Raw genomic sequence first — 16,282 nt, forward strand, 5'->3', positions numbered from 1 at the left:
AGAGCGTTCACCGGGAAAAAAAAAAAAAAAAAAAAAAAGTGCAGGAATTCTCTATAGATGCGCATGTCCCAAAGAGGGCGTTACCACTCCCATGTATTATGTGAGAAGGGGCATCAACCTGAGGTGTTCTTAGCGCCCCCCGGAGGCACTCCCAGTGTTCAGCAGATTCCAGTGCCACTCGCCTGTGTTATCGCAGAGCTTAATAGTATTGAAAAGAAAATAATAAAAAAAAAAGTTCATTTTCATAATTGTGTTGTATTTTCTCAGGATGGGGGGGGGAGGCGGCTGACATGTGCTGTGCTTTTTGTCCATTCTTTGCCTGAGCAATCTGTTTCACTAGCTTCCTAGATCCTGAAAAGTTGCTATAATCTGCTTGTCTGCCTGAGTGCCAACCTCTGTCTGATTCCTGGATTCCGACCCTCTGCTGCCTGACCTGACCTTTGGACTGTTTAACGGATTTGCACTATAGGTTTTGCCTGATTCCTCGGTGCTTCATACTGGTGTTTCTAACCCCTGCGGGTCAGAAACTACTCCAAGAGGTAGCGACCTGGTGCTTCTCCTGCACTGAGGTCCAGATCCTTGTATAGATGGTGAAAACCAGTGTAGAACCCAAAATCCGTTGCTCCGCACCCACTGTCTGTAACATCCTCAGTGCCAGTTGTGTCCTCGTAATGCGCTTTTCAGACATTCAGCAGCATCTGAAGTGTCACGTCCGATTTTTCAGGAAGGCGCATTGTCTGCTAACTTCGTCTGCCACTTCGAGGGTTTGTTTAAGTGAGTGCAATTGTGTCCTGTCTCAATAGGGCATTTGGAAGGTCCATGTCCGGGACACCCTCTTAGTTTCTAGAAAAGAGACTACAGGTCCATGGTAAGTGACAGGAAGAGGAAGCAATGGGGGTGGGGGTGGGGGTGCAAAGATGGGACCGGCCTGACTCCAACATCTACCAAGGTAAGAAACCCGAAAGAACCGTGTCCCATTTAACTTTGCATTTTTATCTTGCGAAATGCTATGATCCACGAGACACCAAGATGTCGGTTGGTCGGTCTCCGTGACCGAACATTCATAGGCTGCTTTATTCACAGAACATATGCCATTGAAGGGGTGATTCTGGGGTAATAGAGGGGGCGCCATTCAGGGAGAAGCTCCACATTACATGGACAATTCATCGATTGCAACAAAAACGGTGTCATACTTCATTTCGCCTGTGGTGGCGCTGCTGGAAGATCAAACACTTGCAGCTAGATTCCTCCTTAGCTGATCGTGGAAGGTCACATCTTGTGACGTGCTTGTTCGTAAAAAAATAAATACATTTGGGGCAGGAGGGCCTCTATAAATGGGCAGGCTGTTTTCCTAATTGTGTTGTCTAAAAATGAGGAGACGGGACGCTGGCGGCAGCCTTTATAAAGCCTTAAAGGCGTTGTCTTACTTCACCAAGTTGCATTTATCATGTAGAGAAAGTTAATACAAGCCACTTACTAATGTATTGCGATTGTCCATATTGCCTCCTTTGCTGGCTGGATTCATTTATCCATCACATTATACATTGCTCGTTTCCATGGTTACAGACCACCCTGCAATCCATCAGTGGTGGTCGTGCTTGCACACTATAGGAAAAAGCGTCAGCCTCTCTGTTGGCCGGGACCGTGGACGAGCACATAGGGCTAGTGCTTTTTCCTATACTATGCAAGCACGACCACCACTGATGGATTGCAGGGTGGTCTGTAACCATGGAAACAAGCAGTGTATAATGTGATGACTGCCTAAATTCTGGCCTATTTTAGGACTTTTTTTTTTGTTGTTGTTATTAATCATAACTTTATTTTGCTGTTGGGATAGCTGTCTGACAGCTTTTTTATTTTTGTACCATTTAGGGGTACAAATAATTAGCTATTTTGTTTTAAATTTTTTGGGGGGATGTCTCATCATGCAGTATAAATAAATAATGTATTAACTTTATTTTAATGGGTCGTTGAGATGGCGACAATTTTTTTTTTTTTTTTTTTTTTTAGGGGAGTTGAAGTTTATATTAAAGGCGATCAGTTAGGCAAATCACAGTGGCCTCATAAAGGTAGGACCCCACGGTGCAGGCGACCACATGCGGCTAAGTCACGTTCAGCCGTGGTACACAATTTTACCGTGCCATTGACCGCCACATCATGAGGTCGAACCTGAAAAGTTTTGGGACTCGCAATAATGATGCTTTTCAATGTGATCCTGAGACATGCATTTCTGTTCGATGACCACTAGGTGGCGATATTGTAAAGGACAAATTATGAGGTTTCGGTAGAGGCTTATAAAGGAAGGTGGTGGCAGCATTGTGATGGATCTGGCACAAGACGGGCACCAATGTCATTTTGCCAGAAAAAAAATAGCGCAGCGTGCTACATTTAACGCCCGTCAAATGTGATGGAATCGCCTACAGATTTGTAACTTTGGCCTTAAACATATAGGACCAAGTTCACAACGGTTTGTATCCACCACAGACATAACATGTGCAGAACCCACGACACGGAGCAACGGCGAATAATTACTGGCTGCGGACTATGATCCATCACAAAAAGCTTCTGTGTATGAGAAGAGCGGTCCTCTGCGGTGAGGTCACGTGATCTACAACAGTCCGATCAGTTTTGCCATGTGGCAACACCGAATGATTCTCATCATCCGCCTTTCATATTTTTGCAACCCGATAGCCGAGTGCTTCTTTCCCACAGAGAATGGATGGAGCAGCAGCGCATGTGACCGGCCTGGAAATTATACCCCTGATATAGGAATGGGTGGTGGTCTCAGTGATTATAACAATTATGCCCTATCCAGTAAATAGGGGATATCTTGTTCTGACTGTAATACCCCTTTAAATTGTCATCACTATAATGAAGACTGTACAGTCGTGGCCAAAAGTTGAGAATTACATAAATATTGGAAAAGTTGCTGCTTAAGTTTTTATAATAGCAATTTGCATCTACTCCAGAATGTTATAAAGAGTGATCAGATGAATTGCATAGTCCTTCTTTGCCATGAAAATTAACTTAATCCCAAAAAAACCTTTCCACTGCATTTCATTGCTGTCATTAAAGGACCTGCTGAGATCATTTCAGTAATCGTCTTGTTAACTCAGGTGAGAATGTTGACGAGCACAAGGCTGGAGATCATTATGTCAGGCTGATTGGGTTAAAATGGCAGACTTGACATGTTAAAAGGAGGGTGATGCTTGAAATCATTGTTCTTCCATTGTTAACCATGGTGACCTGCAAAGAAACGCGTGCAGCCATCATTGCGTTGCATAAAAATGGCGTCACAGGCAAGGATATTGTGGCTACTAAGATTGCACCTCAATCAACAATTTATAGGATCATCAAGAACTTCAAGGAAAGAGGTTCAATTCTTGTTAAGAAGGCTTCAGGGCGTCCAAGAAAGTCCAGCAAACGCCAGGATCGTCTCCTAAAGAGGATTCAGCTGCGGGATCGGAGTGCCACCAGTGCAGAGCTTGCTCAGGAATGGCAGCAGGCAGGTGTGAGCGCATCTGCACGCACAGTGAGGCCAAGACTTTTGGAAGATGGCCTGGTGTCAAGAAGGGCAGCAAAGAAGCCACTTCTCTCCAAAAAAACATCAGGGACAGATTGATCTTCTGCAGAAAGTATAGTGAGTGGACTGCTGAGGACTGGGGCAAAGTCATATTCTCCGATGAAGCCTCTTTCCGATTGTTTGGGGCATCTGGAAAAAGGCTTGTCCGGAGAAGAAAAGGTGAGCGCTACCATCAGTCCTGTGTCATGCCAACAGTAAAGCATCCTGAGACCATTCATGTGTGGGGTTGCTTCTCATCCAAGGGAGTGGGCTAACTCACAATTTTGCCCAAAAACACAGCCATGAATAAAGAATGGCACCAAAACACCCTCCAACAGCAACTTCTTCCAACAATCCAACAACAGTTTGGTGAAGAACAATGCATTTTCCAGCACGATGGAGCACCGTGCCATAAGGCAAAAGTGATGACTAAGTGGCTCGGGGACCAAAACGTTTACATTTTGGGTCCATGGCCTGGAAACTCCCCAGATCTTAATCCCATTGAGAACTTGTGGTCAATCCTCAAGAGGCGGGTGGACAAACAAAAACCCACTAATTCTGACAAACTCCAAGAAGTGATGATGAAAGAATGGGTTGCTATCAGTCAGGAATTGGCCCAGAAGTTGATTGAGAGCATGCCCAGTCGGATTGCAGAGGTCCTGAAAAAGAAGGGCCAACACTGCAAATACTGACTCTTTGCATAAATGTCATGTAATTGTCGATAAAAGCCTCTGAAACGTATGAAGTGCGTGTAATTATATTTCACTACATCACAGAAACAACTGAAACAAAGATCTAAAAGCAGTTTAGCCGCAAACGTTGTGAAAACTAATATTTGTGTCATTCTCAAAACTTTTGGCCACGACTGTATATATGTTAGTTATCCTGTACTGATCCTGAGTTACATCCTGTATTATACTCCAGAGCTGCACTCACTATTCTGCTGGTGCAGTCACGGTGTACATACATTACTTATCCTGTACTGATCCTGAGTTACATTCTGTATTATACTCCAGAGCTGCACTCACTATTCTGCTGGTGCAGTCACTGTGTACATACATTACTTATCCTGTACTGATCCTGAGTTACATTCTGTATTATACTCCAGAGCTGCACTCACTATTCTGCTGGTGCAGTCACTGTGTACATACATTACTTATCCTGTACTGATCCTGAGTTACATCCTGTATTATACTCCAGAGCTGCACTCACTATTCTGCTGGTGCAGTCACTGTGTACATACATTACATTACTTATCCTGTACTGATCCTGAGTTACATCCTGTATTATACTCCAGAGCTGCACTCACTATTCTGCTGGTGCAGTCACTGTGTACATACATTACATTACTTATCCTGTACTGATCCTGAGTTACATCCTGTATTATACTCCAGAGCTGCACTCACTATTCTGCTGGTGCAGTTACTGTGTACATAGATTACTAATCATGTACTGATCACAAATCACCGGAACTACTAAGGCCTTGGGGTGTATTTACACGTCCATGTCCTATCTTCCAGATTACAGACCCATTAATGTCAATGGGTCCGCTCCACGATATGGGGTGCACATGGCTGGTGTCCGTGCTTTGCGGATCCGCGGTCCTCAGAACGGACGTGGACTTGTGAATACACCCTTATCACGGACAGCACATGTACCCATTGATTATAATGTGCATTCACACATCCATGTTTTAGCACGGGAGCACGCCCTATATTTGTCCATGTTACGCCATCACACGCATTATTGTCTATAGGCTCTTGAAAAACACAGACAACATCCGTGTTTCACATTATTTATAGGAGACATAGAACACAAATGACACACGGAAATCACAGATGAATCACTGATCATCTGGTCACAGATTTCATGACAGACACGGAAGGGTGAATAAAGGGGCTTAGGCCTCGTGCACACGGCCGTTGCGTCCCTTGTGGACCACAATTTCCGGTCCCCAATGCACGGGCGCAGATAGATCCAGACCCATTTAACTTTAATGTGCCCGTGATCCGTCTGCATCTGAAAAAATTAGAACAAGTTCTGTTGTTTTGCGGTGCCGAGGCACGAAGAGAAACCCCACGAAAGTGCTACGCAGCGCTTCCGCAGGGCTCTGAGCCTTCGTTCCGCACTGCACCAAGTGAATGGGTCCGCATCCGTGATGTGGTGTGCACACGGCCCGGGCCCGTATATTGCAGACCTGCTGTTTGCCGTGTGCATGAGGCCTTAGAAGTAGGGATGAGCGAATCGTTTTCGGATTGTACATCTGAAGTTGATTCTCTAAAAACGTTGTTGTAATACTGTATGGCGTTCCCGCTCCGTGCAGTATTAGAATGTATTGGCTCCGATGAGCCGAAGTTATTACTTCGTGTAATAATTTTTGGAAATAATTAGTACTGTAAAAAAAAAAAAACTTTTACCAAACCAGAGTTGGGAACCAAGGTTCTTTACCGTAATAAATTCCCAAAGTTATTACACGAAACTTCGGCTTATCGGAGCCGATACATTCTAATACTGTACAGACCAGGAACTCCGTACGGTATTACAACGAAGTGTTTAGCGAATCGGCTTCACTCATCTCTAGTTGTGAGTCTTAATGAATAAGGCATGAAATTTATAATCCCATCGCACTACTATTGCTGTGGTCAACTTGGGGTGAGGAACCAAAGATAATTCGGTAGCAAAATCAGCGATGAATCATGGCGGTCTGGGTTGGATGAAGAGAAAAGGAAAAATGCACATCCAAGATGGCACCAGGTGCACTATGGGAAGAAGGCGGCCTGATCTGAGGAATCACGTTACATCATGTGGATGGCGGTGTGTGCTCGTCACTTACCTGGGGAAGAGATGGCACCTGGTGCACTATGAGAAGAAGACAAGCCGGTGCAGGCAGTATGAAGCTCTGGTCAATGTTCTGCTGGAGTGTCACAGATAGCTGGAACTTATAAATAAATATCCGACTGGCTTGATCCCAAACTAAGGAGCATATGGGTGAGCCCTATAAAACCCCTAGAGCTCTCCCTGACTGCTATGCCCATGCAAAGATCTTTATGGTAGACGATTGCATGCCCACGTACCTTATCCTATGTGACACCTGAAAACCCTATAATAGTGAGGGGACACGACCACCGGCTCCCTGCACTTAATACGGACGGAGTCAGGGTCACCTAGAATCAAGCCAGCAAGGAAACACAAATAAAGGAAAAATACTTATCTTGAGGAATTAGCAGCAGTGAACACAATCCAGGACGTAGTATAAACCGCAAAGTGAGGCAGTATGGGAGGGAATATAAAGGGAGGCAATTAGTGTAAATAGGTGACAGCTGGGAGAAGGAAAGGAGATGACAAAGTGAAACCAAAACAAAGAACATCATGCAAGAGGTACAGAAGAACGTCTGCCAGACCTTCTCAGAGAGCTGGCGGTGACATAGAGACCTTGGCTCATGTGGATGTGACACATACCACCTTCATGGCAGTGGTGCCCCCTAAAGGCCCTGTTTCAGCAGGATAACACTCTGGCCACTCAAAAAAAAAAAAAAAAACTGTCCAGAAATGAGGACCATGACAAAGAGATTAAGAGGATGTCTCCAAATTCCCAGACCTCAATCTGACCATCATGTGTGGGATGTGCTGGAGAAACAAGTCCGCTCCATGGAGGCCATGCCAAGCAATTTACAGGATCTGCTGCCGGATACCACAGAGGTTTTGCGGAGTCCAGGTCTCTACGGCACAAGGGTTACGTGACATTTTACACTATTTATTCTCTCTGACGCCAGCTACGTTGTGAAATCACTGGGGGTTTAGGAATTACGGTGTGTCCTGTATGGTGTGAGAGCTTCCAGGCCAGGAAACCATGGAGGAGTTCTGGCTCCTTGGAAGATAAGGAGATCATGAGTCCCTGAAATTTTTCACATTCTTTCTTCTTGTTACACCAACCACCTGGCAGGATTTATGGTGGCCGGATGCCACTTCTCACTCCATTAAAAGGTGGGTGGGTGATGACTAACACACAAGGAGCTGCGCTATATTGTTACAGGAAAACCATAACTACTCCCCGCACCTTCTCGCCCCCAAAAACAGCTAATTGGTTCTACTGCATAGTCCTAAACAGTGAGAAACCACTTCCATCTCCTTTCTGGAGCACCCAGCCGCCACTAGCGGCTCACTCTCGCCTCCTGCTGGTGCACATCTATGTCCTACTTTGCAGAACTTAATGACCACTGGGATCTACGCTCATTAACAAAAAAAAAACAGATAGAAATGTCGGATCGATGCATCAAAACTCGTCCTGCAGATATGTAAATAATTACAGGTGTGATCTGATTAGACACTGGTCTTTCCCCACGAGGGTTTAAAAGTGCTTCCCCCTGCTGCTCTATAAATAAGGTTTTCAGGGGCTACTTTTGGGCAGTGTACATCTAGGCGAGAGATCATTGACTGGTAGACAAGCCTCTGAGACATTTTGCACAGTTGCCCGACTTTGAGAGGGGGCGCGCCATTGAACTGAAAGAAGCAGGATGGACCTTTCTATGAATTGCCTGCCATGTAGGCCGTTCTGACCTCGCTGATAGGTGTTGGGAGCAGTGGTTACAGGAGGGCACACATGGTGACCAGACTCTGGACGGCCCAGACAGACACCACTAGAGAGGATTGTTGATCCGCTCGGACCATTTTCAGGCCCCTAGCAGGAGGAAATTTGGTGTCATTGCACCCATTACGTGTCCTGCCATTGACAGTCAGCCACCGTCATCCTTTGCTATGGACTGGAACCGTCTCATCTTTAGAGATGAATCCAGGTTCTGTTTGGGATTCAATGACGGTCGGGTTGGACTATGGAGACCTTGTGGTGAGCGCTTCAGTCCTGCCTCTGCTGTGGACAGACACACTGTGAGGCGGCTGTACCCCGTCTTGTACCCAGGCTAGAGGCGGCCGTACCCCGTCTTGTACCCAGGCTAGAGGCGGCCGTACCCCGTCTTGTACCCAGGCTAGAGGCGGCCGTACCTCGTCCTGTACCCAGGCTAGAGGCGGCCGTACCCCGTCTTGTACCCAGGCTAGAGGCGGCCGTACCCCGTCCTGTACCCAGGCTAGAGGCGGCCGGACCTCGTCCTGTACCCAGGCTAGAGGCGGCCGGACCTCGTCCTGTACCCAGGCTAGAGGCGGCCGGACCTCGTCCTGTACCCAGGCTAGAGGCGGCCGGACCTCGTCCTGTACCCAGGCTAGAGGCGGCCGGACCTCGTCCTGTACCCAGGCTAGAGGCGGCCGGACCTCGTCCTGTACCCAGGCTAGAGGCGGCCGGACCTCGTCCTGTACCCAGGCTAGAGGCGGCCGGACCTCGTCCTGTACCCAGGCTAGAGGCGGCCGGACCTCGTCCTGTACCCAGGCTAGAGGCGGCCGGACCTCGTCCTGTACCGAGGCACACAGCAGGGTCCTAGAGCCACCTTTCCATTGCAGTTTTCCCTAATAAACATCTTTCCTCTAACATTATAGTCTCTTACCTATGGCTGAAGGAAGGGATGACTACGCGTCACCTGCAGCAAGTCCAGCACGATGCTGATGCACACAGCGATACCGTTCTGAACGGCAGCCCATGTAGTGGACTTCTACTCGCTCCACCAAGATCTCTATATCAGGAACAGAGGACGGCAGTCCCAGAACAGTGAGGCCTTGCAGGATTATCTGAAACCACATGGGCAGTTTATTGTACTCGCAAACATGGATAAAATCCAGCACATAGGAAGACAAAAACACCACAGCAAACTGCCCGACTCAAGTTTCACTATTCTGGGTTGCCGTTTCCTGATATAGGGATCGTCCACTACATCGGCTGCAGTTCGATACCGGTCGTCACTGCTTAATCTGCTGTGTGCATCAGGATTGTGCATGACTTTCTGCATGTGAGGCGCATTGAGCAGCTCAGATCTGCTTTTCATGGCGACTTCTCTTGAGCAGGACCCGCAGCGCTCAGTGTGAACAGACGGCCTACGGTTTTTTATTCTTTGCACTTCCATAATCGTCACAGTCACACACAGCGACCTCCAGGTGCAGGATTTTTTTGTCGGTGAGTGTGTAGTGATGGTCCACCGGTGGTCAGCAAATAGTTAAGGGCTCATGCACATAATGTGCGTGCCGCAATATAAAAGAGCTCATCCTCAAGATCCGCAGCGGTGCGGAAGCCCACAGAAGCAGTACAGAGCACTTCCGTGGGATTTCCGTCTGTGCCCCCGCAACGCAAAAAAATTGAATATTTTTTATTAATTTTTTTTGCAGTGCGCTGAACACATTTCTGGGTTTATAAAGTTGTCACTTCTCAAGCTCTTTCAGCCGGAGTGGGATGAGTACGACATGCTGCCACGATATTCCATGTGGGGCTTGGATCTGGGATTCGTCACGTAATTCACATCGATACAATGAATCCATTTTTCAAAATAAGTTTATTCCAGTATAATTAACTGTAAAAAATACAGAAAATATATTTTGACAATTGCATTGATATGAAATCCGCACGACGCGCAGGATCGGGGGCGGTCCTTAGGAAGAGTGAGAAGGCGTTGGAGTAACCCCCCCGATCCCAGCAGACAACATCTGAATGCAATCCAAAAGGCATGAAAAATAAAATTCCAGTTTACAATTCAGTAAAAAAAAAAACGCAGCGTTTACAGAACGAGGGCAAATCTTCACCAGGAATGTTACAAGATACTGATGGCCTCTTGTGACGACGAGCGGCGGCGGGAACGCGTGTCCAGTCACCAGAGCGCGGCAGAGGCTCCTACTATACGAGTACTACGCCTGGCATCCTGCTGAAAAGGACATCTGAGAGAGTGATCAAACAGCTGACATATAGGTCCGGTCTCTCAGTCTTATACCTAAATGTCCTTTTCTATATATTTAGCAAAAAAAAAAAAAAACACTATCTTGAAATCAGTCAAAAGGTGCCCTTTAAAATTCAAGGCTGGCTTCACTTCTTAAAGGGACACACCACTACTTTAGTAGTCCACCAGGTCTGCACTGCCGCTGCATATGGCATCCACTGGTGACCCTATGGTTTGCTTCAGCTGCCATGGATAATGGGAGAGCCCCTTTCACACGGGCGAGTATTCCGCGCGGATGCGATGCGCAAGTTGAACGCATTGCACCCGCACTGAATCCCGACCCATTCATTTCTATGGGGCTGTTCACATAAGCAGTGATTTTCACGCATCACTTGTGCGTTGCGTGAAAATCGCAGCATGCTCTATATTCTGCATTTTTCACGCAACGCAGGCCCCATAGAAGTGAATGGGGCTGCGTGAAAATTTGCAAGCATCCGCAAGCAAGTGCGGATGCGGTGCGATTTTCACGCACGGTTGCTAGGAGACGATCGGGATAGAGACCCGATTATTATTTCCCCTTATAACATGGTTATAAAGGGAAAATAATAGCATTCTGAATACAGAATGCATAGTACAACAGCGCTGGAGAGGTTAAAAAAAAAAAAATAATAAAAAAATAAAAAAAAAATAAAATCAAACTCACCTTAGTCCACTTGATCGCGCTGCCGGCATCTCCTTCTTTGCCGATTATAGGAACAGGACCTATGTTGACGTCACTCCGGTCATCACATGATCTTTTACCATGGTGATGGATCATGTGATGACCGGAGTGACATCACCACAGGTCCTGTTCCTACAATCAGCAAAGAAGGAGACAGAAGGAGATGCCGGCAGCGCGAGCAAGTGGATTAAGGAGAGTTAAATAATTTTTTATTTTTTTTAACCCCTCCAGCGCTAGTTTGCTATGCATTCTGTATTCAGAATGCTATTATTTTCCCTTATAACCATGTTATAAGGGAAAATAATACAATCTACAGAACACCGATCCCAAGCCCGAACTTCTGTGAAGAAGTTCGGGTTTGGGTACCAAACATGGCGATTTTTCTCACGCGAGTGCAAAACGCATTACAATGTTTTGCACTCGCGCGGAAAAAATCGCACATTTTCCCACAACGCTCGTGTGAAAGGGGCCTAAAGCGTACCTATCGTTAGACACACAATCCCATCCCCCGCTGTGAGGAATAGCGGTGTAGCCTGTAGATTTTCTTTCTCTTCCACCTCCCTGCTTGCTGACTGGGTGGACTCTGAGGGGTGATGGGTGCTGAGCCGATTGGATGTCCACCCTGCCCCTCCTCATCATGCTGCATCTCCCCCTCCTCCTCATCATGCTGCATCTCCCCCTCCTCCTCATCATGCTGCATCTCCCCCTCCTCCTCATCATGCTGCATCTCCCCCTCCTCCTCATCATGCTGCATCTCCCCCTCCTCCTCATCATGCTGCATCTCCCCCTCCTCCTCATCATGCTGCATCTCCCCCTCCTCATCATCATGCTGCATCTCCCCCTCCTCATCATCATGCTGCATCTCCCCCTCCTCATCATCATGCTGCATCTCCCCCTCCTCCTCATCATGCTGCATCTCCCCCTCCTCCTCATCATGCTGCATCTCCCCCTCCTCCTCATCATGCTGCATCTCCCCCTCCTCTCCCCACTCTTCCATGTCTCCTGTTTTACCCCAGGTGAATTTTTTTAGTGACCGGGGAGGCTCCCAATCATTTACATGGGAGGACACTTGACAATGCTTCGCTGCGCTGTGACGATAGGTACGCTTTAGGGTTGCCTAGGTCACCATATGTAATATTACAGTAAAAGAACAGAACTACGGTACACAAGCAACGCAGGAACGGCTGACAAAACGAGCACCGGCTAAAAACACAACATCTAAAACCGGACACAACTTTACAATAATTACACAATTAGGTTTCTGTGACGCCTAAAGGAGGCGGTAATCCGCCACGGACGCTGCTATGCCCAGGCCGCAATCCTGCGCCCTCAATACGTTGGGTCAGTCTAAGCAATATGGCCGCTGGGGGACATCTTGGCGCTATTGTTTTACCATGCTGGATTTTTACCACACATTTCCCCCCCCCCCCTTCTTTCCTCCTCTACTTTTTGGCCCTGTTTAGACCTTTGCCCTTTTATTTCCAGTCATTTTATTTTACGTTTTTTGGCCTATTAAATATATTATAAAAAAATATGGCGTGAAGACGCGGAGGCATGCAGCTCTGGTCTCAGAGGGATGTTAACCACCTCCGGACCGCCTAACGCAGGATCGCGTTCCGGAGGTGGCAGCCCTGCGCAGAGTCACGCATATATGCGTCATCTCGCGATGGGCGAGATTTCCTGTGAACGCGCGCACACAGGCGCGCGCGCTCACAGGAACGGAAGGTAAGAGAGTTGATCTCCAGCCTGCCAGCGGCGATCGTTCGCTGGCAGGCTGGAGATGTGTTTTTTTTAACCCCTAACAGGTATATTAGACGCTGTTTTGATAACAGCGTCTAATATACCTGCTACCTGGTCCTCTGGTGGTCCCCTTTGTTTGGATCGACCACCAGAGGACACAGGTAGCTCAGTAAAGTCCCACCAAGCACCACTACACTACACTACACCCCCCCCCCGTCACTTATTAACCCCTTATTAGCCCCTGATCACCCCTGATCACCCCATATAGACTCCCTGATCACCCCCCTGTCATTGATCACCCCCCTGTCATTGATTACCCCCCTGTAAAGCTCCATTCAGATGTCCGCATGATTTTTACGGATCCACTGATAGATGGATCGGATCCGCAAAACGCATCCGGACGTCTGAATGAAGCCTTACAGGGGCGTGATCAATGACTGTGGTTATCACCCCATATAGACTCCCTGATCACCCCCCCTGTCATTGATTACACCCCTGTCATTGATCAACCCCCTGTAAAGCTCCATTCAGATGTCCGCATGATTTTTACGGATGCACTGATAGATGGATCCGATCCGCAAAACGCATCCGGACGTCTGAATGAAGCCTTACAGGGGCGTGATCAATGACTGTGGTGATCACCCCATATAGACTCCCTGATCACCCCCCTGTAAAGCTCCATTCAGATGTCCGCATGATTTTTACGGATGCACTGATAGATGGATCCGATCCGCAAAACGCATCCGGACGTCTGAATGAAGCCTTACAGGGGAGTGATCAATGACTGTGGTGATCACCCCATATAGACTCCCTGATCACCCCCCTGTCATTGATTACCCCCCTGTAAAGCTCCATTCAGATGTCCGCATGATTTTTACGGATGCACTGATAGATGGATCGGATCCGCAAAACGCATCCGGACGTCTGAATGAAGCCTTACAGGGGCGTGATCAATGACTGTGGTGATCACCCCATATAGACTCCCTGATCACCCCCCTGTCATTGATCAACCCCCCTGTCATTGATCACCCCCCCTGTCATTGATCACCCCCCTGTCATTGATCACCCCCCTGTCATTGATCACCCCTCTGTAAGGCTCCATTCAGATATTTTTTTGGCCCAAGTTAGCAGAATTTATTTTTTTTTTCTTACAAAGTCTCATATTCCACTAACTTGTGTCAAAAAATAAAATCTCACATGAACTCACCATACCCCTCACGGAATCCAAATGCGTAAAATTTTTTAGACATTTATATTCCAGACTTCTTCTCACGCTTTAGGGCCCCTAGAATGCCAGGGCAGTATAAATACCCCACATGTGACCCCATTTCGGAAAGAAGACACCCCCAGGTATTCCGTGAGGGGCATATTGAGTCCATGAAAGATTGAAATTTTTGTCCCAAGTTAGCGGAACGGGAGACTTTGTGAGAAAAAAATTAAAAATATCAATTTCCGCTAACTTGTGCCAAAAAAAAAAAATTTCTATGAACTCGCCATGCCCCTCATTGAATACCTTGGGGTGTCTTCTTTCCAAAATGGGGTCACATGTGGGGTATTTATACTGCTCTGGCATTCTAGGGGCCCCAAAGCGTGAGAAGAAGTCTGGTATCCAAATGTCTAAAAATGCCCTCCTAAAAGGAATTTGGGCACCTTTGCGCATCTAGGCTGCAAAAAAGTGTCACACATCTGGTATCGCCGTACTCAGGAGAAGTTGGGGAATGTGTTTTGGGGTGTCATTTTACATATACCCATGCTGGGTGAGAGAAATATCTTGGTCAAATGCCAACTTTGTATAAAAAAATGGGAAAAGTTGTCTTTTGCCAAGATATTTCTCTCACCCAGCATGGGTATATGTAAAATGACACCCCAAAACACATTCCCCAACTTCTCCTGAATACGGCGATACCACATGTGTGACACTTTTTTGCAGCCTAGGTGGGCAAAGGGGCCCATATTCCAAAGAGCACCTTTAGGATTTCACAGGTCATTTACCTACTTACCACACATTAGGGCCCCTGGAAAATGCCAGGGCAGTATAACTACCCCACAAGTGACCCCATTTTGGAAAGAAGACACCCCAAGGTATTCCGTGAGGGGCATGGCGAGTTCCTAGAATTTTTTATTTTTTGTCACAAGTTAGTGGAAAATGATGATTTTTTTTTTTTTTTTTTTTCATACAAAGTCTCATATTCCACTAACTTGTGACAAAAAATAAAAAGTTCCATGAACTCACTATGCCCATCAGCGAATACCTTGGGGTCTCTTCTTTCCAAAATGGGGTCACTTGTGGGGTAGTTATACTGCCCTGGCATTCTAGGGGCCCAAATGTGTGGTAAGGAGTTTGAAATCAAATTCTGTAAAAAATGACCTGTGAAATCCGAAAGGTGCTCTTTTGAATATGGGCCCCTTTGCCCACCTAGGCTGCAAAAAAGTGTCACACATCTGGTATCTCCGTAATCGGGAGAAGTTGGGGAATGTGTTTTGGGGTGTCATTTTACATATACCCATGCTGGGTGAGAGAAATATCTTGGCAAAAGACAACTTTTCCCATTTTTTTATACAAAGTTGGCATTTGACCAAGATATTTATCTCACCCAGCATGGGTATATGTAAAAAGACACCCCAAAACACATTCCTCAACTTCTCCTGAATACAGAGATACCAGATGTGTGACACTTTTTTGCAGCCTAGGTGGGCAAAGGGGCCCACATTCCAAAGAGCACCTTTCGGATTTCACAGGTCATTTACCTACTTACCACACATTTGGGCCCCTAGAATGCCAGGGCAGTATAACTACCCCACAAGTGACCCCATTTTGGAAAGAAGAGACCCCAAGGTATTCGCTGATGGGCATAGTGAGTTCATGGAAGTTTTTATTTTTTGTCACAAGTTTGTGGAATATGAGACTTTGTATGAAAAAAAAAAATAAAAAAAAAAATCATCATTTTCCACTAACTTGTGACAAAAAATAAAAAATTCTAGGAACTCGCCATGCCCCTCACGGAATACCTTGGGGTGTCTTCTTTCCAAAATGGGGTCACTTGTGGGGTAGTTATACTGCCCTGGTATTCTAGGGGCCCAAATGTGTGGTAAGGAGTTTGAAATCAAATTCAGGAAAAAATGAGGAGTGAAATCCGAAAGGTGCTCTTTGGAATATGGGCCCCTTTGCCCACCTAGGCTGCAAAAAAGTGTCACACATCTGGTATCCCCGTACTCAGGAGAAGTTGAGGAATGTGTTTTGGGGTGTCTTTTTACATATACCCATGCTGGGTGAGATAAATATCTTGGTCAAATGACAACTTTGTATAAAAAAATGGGAAAAGTTGTCTTTTGCCAAGATATTTCTCTCACCCAGCATGGGTATATATAAAATGACACCCCAAAACACATTCCCCACCTTCTCCTGAGTACGGAGATACCAGATGTGTGACACTTTTTTGCAGCCTAGGTGGG

Source organism: Bufo bufo, chromosome 3 (assembly GCF_905171765.1).
Source record: "Bufo bufo chromosome 3, aBufBuf1.1, whole genome shotgun sequence".
In the NCBI taxonomy this organism is placed as follows: domain Eukaryota; kingdom Metazoa; phylum Chordata; class Amphibia; order Anura; family Bufonidae; genus Bufo; species Bufo bufo.